Source organism: Zea mays, chromosome 1, assembly GCF_902167145.1.
Source record: "Zea mays cultivar B73 chromosome 1, Zm-B73-REFERENCE-NAM-5.0, whole genome shotgun sequence".
NCBI lineage: Eukaryota > Viridiplantae > Streptophyta > Magnoliopsida > Poales > Poaceae > Zea > Zea mays.
The window spans coordinates 170,970,430-170,978,866 of NC_050096.1; positions in this window are offsets into that span (position 1 = coordinate 170,970,430).

An 8,437-nucleotide genomic window follows, 5' to 3' on the forward strand; every position below is an offset into this window, starting at 1 on the left:
GTCCATACCGGGCGCACGCGCAACACATCGCCTGCGGCCCCGGGTCGCCTCGGCAACAAGCACCATCACCGCGACCGTCGGGCCCACCTCGACGAGAGGGTGCGCCGAGGCTACCACCCCAGGCGTGGGGGATGCTACGACAGCGGGGAGGATCGGAGTCCCTCGCCCGAACCACCCGGTCCGCAGGCCTTCAGCCGGGCCATACGACGGGCGCCGTTCCCGACCCGGTTCCGACCCCCGACTACTATCACAAAGTACTCGGGGGAGACGAGACCGGAGCTGTGGCTCGCGGACTACCGGCTGGCCTGTCAACTGGGTGGAACGGACGATGACAACCTCATCATCCGCAACCTCCCCCTGTTCCTCTCCGACACCGCTCGCGCCTGGTTGGAGCACCTGCCTCCGGGGCAGATCTCCAACTGGGACGACCTGGTCCAAGCCTTCGCCGGCAATTTCCAGGGCACGTACGTGCGCCCAGGGAATTCCTGGGACCTCCGAAGCTGCCGACAGCAGCCGAGAGAGTCTCTCCGGGACTACATCCGGCGATTCTCGAAGCAGCGCACCGAGATGCCCAACATCACCGACTTAGATGTCATCGGCGCGTTCCTCGCCGGCACCACCTGCCGCGACCTGGTGAGCAAGCTGGGTCGCAAGACCCCCACCAGGGCGAGCGAACTGATGGACATCGCCACCAAGTTCGCCTCTGGCCAAGAGGCGGTCGAGGCTATCTTCCGGAAGGACAAGCGGCCCCAGGGCCGCCCACCGGAAGATGCCCCCGAGGCGTCAACTCAACGTGGCGCCAAGAAGAAGGGCAAGAAGAAGTCGCAAGCGAAACGCGACGCCGCCGACGCGGACCTTGTCGCCGCCGCCGAGTACAAGAACCCTCGGAAACCCCCCGGAGGTGCCAACCTCTTCGATAAGATGCTCAAGAAGCTGTGCCCCTATCACCAGGGGCCCGTCAAGCACACCCTTGAGGAGTGCGCCATGCTTCGGCGTCACTTCCACAGGGCCGGGCCACCCGCGGAGGGTGGCAGGGCTCGCGACGACGACGACAAGAAGGAAGATCACCAGGCAGGAGAGTTCCCAGAGGTCCGCGACTGCTTCATGATCTACGGTGGGCAAGCGGCGAACGCCTCGGCTCGGCACCGCAAGCAAGAGCGTCGGGAGGTCTGTTCGGTGAAGGTGGCGGCGCCAGTCTACCTAGACTGGTCCAACAAGCCCATCACCTTTGACCAAGCCGACCACCCCGACCACGTGGCGAGCCCGGGAAAATACCTGCTCGTTGTCGGCCTCGTCGTCGGCGATGTCAGGCTCACCAAGGTCCTCATGGAAGGAGGCAGCAGCCTCAACATCATCTACGCCGAGACCCTCGGGCTCCTGCGTGTCGATCTGTCCTCGGTCCGGGCAGGCGCTGCGCCTTTCCATGGGATCATCCCCAGGAAGCGCGTCCAGCCCCTCGGACAACCGACCTTCCCGTCTGCTTCGGAACGCCCTCCAACTTCCGAAGGGAGACCCTGACGTTCGAGGTGGTTGGGTTCCGAGGAACCTACCACGCGGTACTGGGAAGGCCATGCTACGCGAAGTTCATGACCGTCCCCAACTACACCTACCTCAAGCTCAAGATGCCGGGCCCCGACGGGGTCATCACCGTCGGCCCCACATACAAACACGCGTTTGAATGCGACGTGGAGTGCGTGGAGTACGCCGAGGCCCTCGCCGAGTCCGAGGCCCTCATCGTCGACCTGGAGAGCCTCTCTAAGGAGGTGCCAGACGTGAAGCGTCATGCCGACAACTTCGAGCCAGCGGAGACGGTTAAGTCCGTCCCCCTCGACCCCAGCAGCGACGCCTCCAAGCAAGTCTGGATCGGCTCCAAGCTCGATCCCAAATAGGAAGCAGTGCTCGTCGACTTTCTCCGTGCGAACGCCGACGTCTTCGCGTGGAGTCCCTCGGACATGCCCGGCATACCGAGGGATGTCGCCGAGCACTCGCTGGACATCCGAGCCGGAGCCCAACCCGTCAAGCAGCCTCTGCGCCGATTCGACGAAGAAAAGCGCAGGGCCATAGGCGAGGAGATCCACAAGCTAATGGCGGCAGGGTTCATCAAAGAGGTATTCCATCCCGAGTGGCTTGCCAACCCTGTGCTTGTGAGAAAGAAAGGAGGGAAATGGCGGATGTGTGTAGACTACACTGGTCTAAACAAAGCATGTCCGAAGGTTCCCTACCCTCTGCCTCGCATCGATCAAACCGTGGATTCCACTGCTGGGTGCGAAACCCTGTCTTTCCTCGATGCCTACTCAGGGTATCACCAAATCAAGATGAAAGAGTCCGACCAGCTCGCGACTTCTTTCATCACACCCTTCGGCATGTACTGCTATGTCACCATGCCGTTCGGCTTGAGGAATGCGGGCGCGACGTACCAGCGGTGCATGAACCATGTGTTCGGCGAACACATTGGCCGGGCGGTCGAGGTCTACATCGATGACATCGTAGTCAAGACGAGGAAGGCCTCCGACCTCCTTTCCGACCTTGAAGTGACATTCCGATGCCTCAAGGCGAAAGGCATGAAGCTTAATCCCGAAAAGTGTGTCTTCGGGGTACCCCGAGGCATGCTCTTGGGGTTCATCGTCTCCGAGCGGGGTATCGAAGCCAACCCGGAGAAGATCACAGCCATCACCCGCATGGGGCCCATCAAGGACTTGAAAGGCGTACAGAGAGTCATGGGATGTCTTGCGGCCCTGAGCCGTTTCATCTCGCACCTCGGCGGAAGAGGCCTGCCTCTGTACCGCCTCGGGGCGGATAACGTTCCCCCGGAAGCCTTCTCCCGAGACCTGCATCAACCCTCCGTCAAGATCAACGACACGCCCGAGCCCGAGGCTCCCTCGGCCCAGCCCGAGGTACCCTTGGCTCGGTCCGAGGTACCCACGGTTCGGCCCGAGGTACCCTCGGCCCCCGAGGGTGAGGCACTGCGCGTCGAGGAGGAGCGAAGCGGGGTCACGCCTAATCGAAACTGGCAGACCCCGTACCTGCAATATCTCCACCGAGGAGAGCTACCCCTCGACCGAGCCAAAGCTCGGCGGTTGGCGCGGCGCGCCAAGTCGTTCGTCTTGCTGGGAGATGGGGAGGAGCTCCACCACCGCAGCCCCTCAGGCTTCCTCCAGTGATGCATTTCCATCGCCAAAGGCCAGGAGCCCCTACAAGAGGTACACTCGGGGGCTTGCGACCATCGCGCAGCACCCCGAGCCCTTGTTGGAGACATCCGGGGGCTACACGCACCCCTGTGAAGGGCCGCTCGTCATCAACAAAGTTCTGAAGCCCGAAACAAGCAAACTGGCCGACAGTCAAGGCGAGGTCTGCACCGACACTTGGAACGTCTAACAGCTACGTCGCCTCTACCCTTAAGATGCTTTCAAGTTGTTCGCATACCTCGCCCCCACGCAAGTTTTAGTCATCAAGGAAGGGTCAGCCTTGCCTCGGCAGAGCCCGACCCTCCCTCGGGGGCTAAAAAGGGGGGAGCCCCTCTGCGTCAAAATTTTCAATCGAAAAGGCTTTTGCGTTCCCCCGGCTATGTCGGATTTTCAATCGAAAAGGCTTTTGCGTTCCCCCGGCTATGTCGGAAGCAAGACCCCAAGGAGCGAACGCGGGTGCATGTAAGTGGCAGGGCTGACTGAGCCGAGGGACTCCTACGCCTCTGGGTTACGGACACCTCACTCGTCACCCACCACGAAAAGTGACTCCTACTTGGGGAAGCCACCCTGCTACTGACGGGCGGGGCCGGACACGCAAAATGAAAGGAAAAGGAGCATGACTTTATGCAACAGTAATAAAGTGTTCAAGCCTCAGCAGCCGCAGAAAGACACACGTGCATCCAACAGAAACTGCTCCGACAGAGTTAGGCGTCGCCCAGGGAAGGAGCCGCGCCTTCGGCTTCGTCCCCGCCCTCGGCAAAGTCCATCCCGGCTTCGGACGACGGTGCAGGTGGGAGGATCTCTGCCTCGAAGGTGGTCGCCAGCACTGCGCTCGGACCCACGGCGGCCGCGTCGAGCCTCTGGACTTCTGCCAGGGCGGCTTCATTTTCGTCAGGAAGGCAATACCCCTCGCTGACCCGCTCCAGGTCCATGACGTAGTGGGAAGCGAGCACGGCAAAGGCCCGCCTGACGCCGTGGTGTAGCGCCTCGCGGAGTCTGCCGCGCACATGATCGCCCAAGGCCTGCAGGCGACTTTGAGGGGAGCTTCCTGAGGGGACGTCGCCGAAGCCAAGGACCCAGCAGAAGTCCGAGACGGCCTCAGACATGGCCGCGTGGTCGGCCTCCCTCTGCTCGGCCGCCCCGGCAAGCGCCTTGGCGGACTCATCAAGGGCGGACTCGAGCTCTGCGAACAGCCAGAACGAAAGATCTCAAACGCAAGCGGAGGAAACAAGCTGAAACGAAAACCGAAAATGGCCAGGGCGTACCTCCGGCTCGGGCACGCTGCTCCGAGGCTGCGACCTAGGCTACGGCTAGGTCGGCTGCAAGGGCTCCAGCCCGGCTTTTCGGCCTCGGCAGCCCGGCCCCGAGATTGGTCCCGCTCATTGACGACCTGGTCGAACTCCGGCTGCTGTCGTCGCACTTCTGCGCGTGCCGCTGCCGCCTCTGCGCGTGCCGCTGCCGCCTCGGCTCTCAGATCGGTGCAGAGCAACCGAAGGTCCGCCACCTCGGCGCCCTGCTGAGAGAGGCGCGCAGTAGCCCCGGCGAGCGAGGTCCTCAGGGATCGCAGCGAGCCCCAGACGTCGACCTCGTGGAGGATGAACGACGACTTGGCAGCGCTCAGATCCGTCAGATCCTGAGGGAAGGAAGCGGGGCGTCACAAAAGACGCCTTGGTCACAAAAAAAAGGTATGCCTGAAACCGTTACCTGGAGGATTTTGGGGACGTCCCTGCAGAAAACCTCCAGCGACGACCGGAGTGACCCCACCGTTGCTTCGGCACACTCGCGGAGCTCGTCCCAAGACTGCTCCTCCCGTTCATCGTCAAGAACGAAGAAGGGATCCGAGGCCTCACGGGTCCGGAACCGGAGCAACTGGCGCCGACCCTCGGAGCTCCGCCGCACAGTGACAAGGCTACCGCTCGGTGGGACGGATCGCGTCTCCACGCCCCCCTCCTCCGAGGCACCGAGCGCCGACGCCTCGGCCATCTCAGCGTCGGCAGCGACAGGTCGCTCCCCGGCTGGGACGGCAGCGGCTTCAGTAGCAACATGTGCCAGCACCGCCGGCACGTCCGGTGGGCCCAGGGCCACGTCCGCGTCAACCGCCTCCTCTAGCACGATGGCCGCCTCAGTAGAAGAGCCAGCCTCGGGAACTCGCTCCACGGCGACTGGTGCCGCCTGAGCCCCCTGCTGTGGAGCGCCTTGCGAGAAGGTCAGCTGAACGGCAAGGCCCGGAGCGGTGCCGGCTGCGGAAGCCGACGCCGTCTTGAGGGCCTTTCGGGGAGCCAGATCGGTCAGGCCATGGCTTCGCTTGCTGAGGAGGAAAGAAAAATCGCGGTCGGGACATACGAATGAAAAGCCAGGACGAAGACGTTCCAAGATACTTACCCGCTCCGGGCCATGATCAACCGTGGCTGAGGGGAGGTCTCTCGGATCTCGACCCCGAAGGCACCGCCGAGGTCCGCCTCGCCGGCAGCTTCGGCACCACCCTTGCTTTGGGCGCCTTGGACGCTCGGGAGACGGACTGCCCAGGCACTGCCACGGCGACCTGAGGGTCGCTCTCCTGCGCTGCTGGCATGGGCGACGGCTCTCGGGGAACAGACGCCTTGGCCTGGCTCCCCGGGGTCACCTCAACTCCCCCGGCCGAGGGGTCAAGTACCCTCTCGGTCTGCCCCCGCTCTTCGGGCCGGGACCTCGGCGTCCCGACTCCGGGGACTGACGGCACCAGCCCACTCAGGGGCTGGCTTGACGGCTCCTGGCCTAACCTCAAGCCAGGGCTGAAGCCGAGGCGGGCAGCCATGTCGTCTTCCTCGTCATCATCTTCATCATCGTCGTCGTCATCAGGCGTTTCCGGCGATGGCTCCCTCGGGAGCCCCTCCCTCTCCTGCCGACGACGGAGCTTTTCCAAGGCGTCTCGAGCCCGCATTCGCTCGCGGGCCCGGGCCTTCTCCGTGTCCTTCTTTTTCTTCTTCTCCTCCGCGGCAACCCGCCGCGCTGCTCGGTCCACCGCATCCTCTGGGACCCGTGGCAGGGAAGGCTTGTGCCACCCTACCTCCTGGAGGCGGATGGAAATCCCGACCGTAAGAACCAGGGGCAACCTGACACAAGAAGAAGGAAGGAGCGGACACTCACTAGAGTCACGCACCCTTGGTCAGGGCGCATCAAGGGCTGGGAAAGGGCGCTAGCGTCCGGTTTCCCCAACGCGACGGCCACCCGCCCGTGGAGAACGTCGACGGGAAGAGGATCCGAGGACATCCGCGAGCCCTCCAAGTCAGCCTCCGGCGTCATCTCCCAAAGCGGCAACCGCCGCTCCGCTAAGGGAAGCACCCTCCGGCGGTGGATGGCGGCAATCACTCCCGCGACGGTGAGTCCCCCTTCCCGCAGCGCCTCCAGGGCCTGGAGAAGGGGCTTGAGGTTCTTCTGTCTGTCGTGCGGGGTCCCGTGGCGCCAAGCATCGGCGGCGACAGTAACCACTCGCTGGGAAAACGGCGGGAGCATCTCGCCGTCGTTCCGGAGGTAGAACCACCTGCGCTGCCACCCTTTATTCGAGGACGCAAGGATGGCGGGAATGTACAGCAACGCTCGCGACTGCCTCAGCTGGAGGATGCAGCCGCCGGCCCGCACTGCCGCGCGGACCCTTCTCTCCCCCGTCGGCGAAGCAAAAAGCTCCACGGAAAAGAGATGAGTCCACAAGTCCCAGTGGGGGGCGATCCCCAAATACCCTTTGCACACCGCTACGAAGATGGCGGCTTGCGAGATGGAGTTGGGGCTGAGGTTGTGCAACTCCACCCCACAGTTGTGCAGGATCGCCCGCATAAAGCGGCTCGCCGGCACACCGAATCCCCGCTCATGAAAGGAGACAAAGCTCACGACGTACCCCGGCGGTGGGGACAAAGCAGCTCCGCTCGCAGGGGGAATCCACTCTGGCCGCTTCTCATCCAAGAGAGGGCGAAGTAAACCCTCAGCAACAAGATCCTCCAGGTCACCCGCCGTGACCGTGGAGAAAGGCCATGGATCGCGCGACGAGATGATGGTCACCCGGTCGGCCATCACCGAGCAAAAGGGGTGGCGGCGGAAAGGACTGGGTAAGCGGTTCCCTTTTCTCTGGCTAAACCTCTCGGGTTGCGAAAACCTAAGGGGGAAACGGAGCAAAGAATCGTCGCCAGACCCTCCTCCGAGTATATAAAGGCCAAGACGAGACCCGTTCAACGTTTCGTCCGGACCCGCCGCGGGATTCAACAAACCCAAAGCGAAACGGCCGTTCCTCGAACGGTTCGCGCACGCGCAACGGCCGCCCCGCGAACCGCACGCCCCGTCGCATTGACTCCGTGGCGGGAAAGGCGGCGCCTCTGGCAAGGGAAGCGAGCGGCGCTTCGCCTTCGCCATAATGACCGCGTCAAAAAAGGTACGCCACGTCATTCGATTTCGAATCCTTTTCCTTTTTTCCTCTTTCTCTCTCTTACAACAGGGACCGGGAAAGGGGGACACCCCGAAAAGGATCCTTCTCCGTGAAGGAACCAGGCTCCGAGCCTCCCTACTGATCAGAGGTTCGAAGGCTGGCCCCTCGGAAGGGTTCAACAGCCGCCTCAGAGCGCGTGGGCTCCACACCCACTACTGGTCAGAGGTTCAAAGGCCGGCCCCTCGGAAGGGTTCAACGACCGCCTCAGGCTACTCGGGCTCCGCGCCCACTACTGATCAGGGGTTCGAAGGCTGGCCCTCGAAGGGTTCACAACCGCCTCAGACACAGAGCGAGGGATGACCATGGGTACGTTCGATACATAACCAAGGCTCGGGCTGCGCTCCCGAGGTACCCTAGGACATTTCCGAGACCAGCGGGAACGATCTTGTAACGGAATCCCATCAGAGGGAGGCATCGAGCCCTCGGACCCCGTCGACAGGGGATCGGGTCCGGCAGATCACCCGCAGGTACTTTTGGGCACGCCTCTGGGCCTCTAGCCGACCCCTAGCAAATGGGGCACGGACGTCCGCTCGGATTACCCGCCAGCAGCTCACCGGAGACACCATGTTCGGCGCCCACCGAGGGCAACATGGCGCTTTCCCCCCTCCTTGCGGAAAGGCGACGCAGGGGCGTATGTAAAAAAGTCGAGTCTGTCCCTGATCGTCCTCTCGCCCTGTGCAGAGGCTCGGGGGCTGCTCTCGCAAACCCGGCCCCGGCCAAACCGTTGACAGCGTCAACATACCAGCCCGAGAACTTGGAACCCGACCGTGCACCCGGGCTACGGCCAGCTCGCATGAGG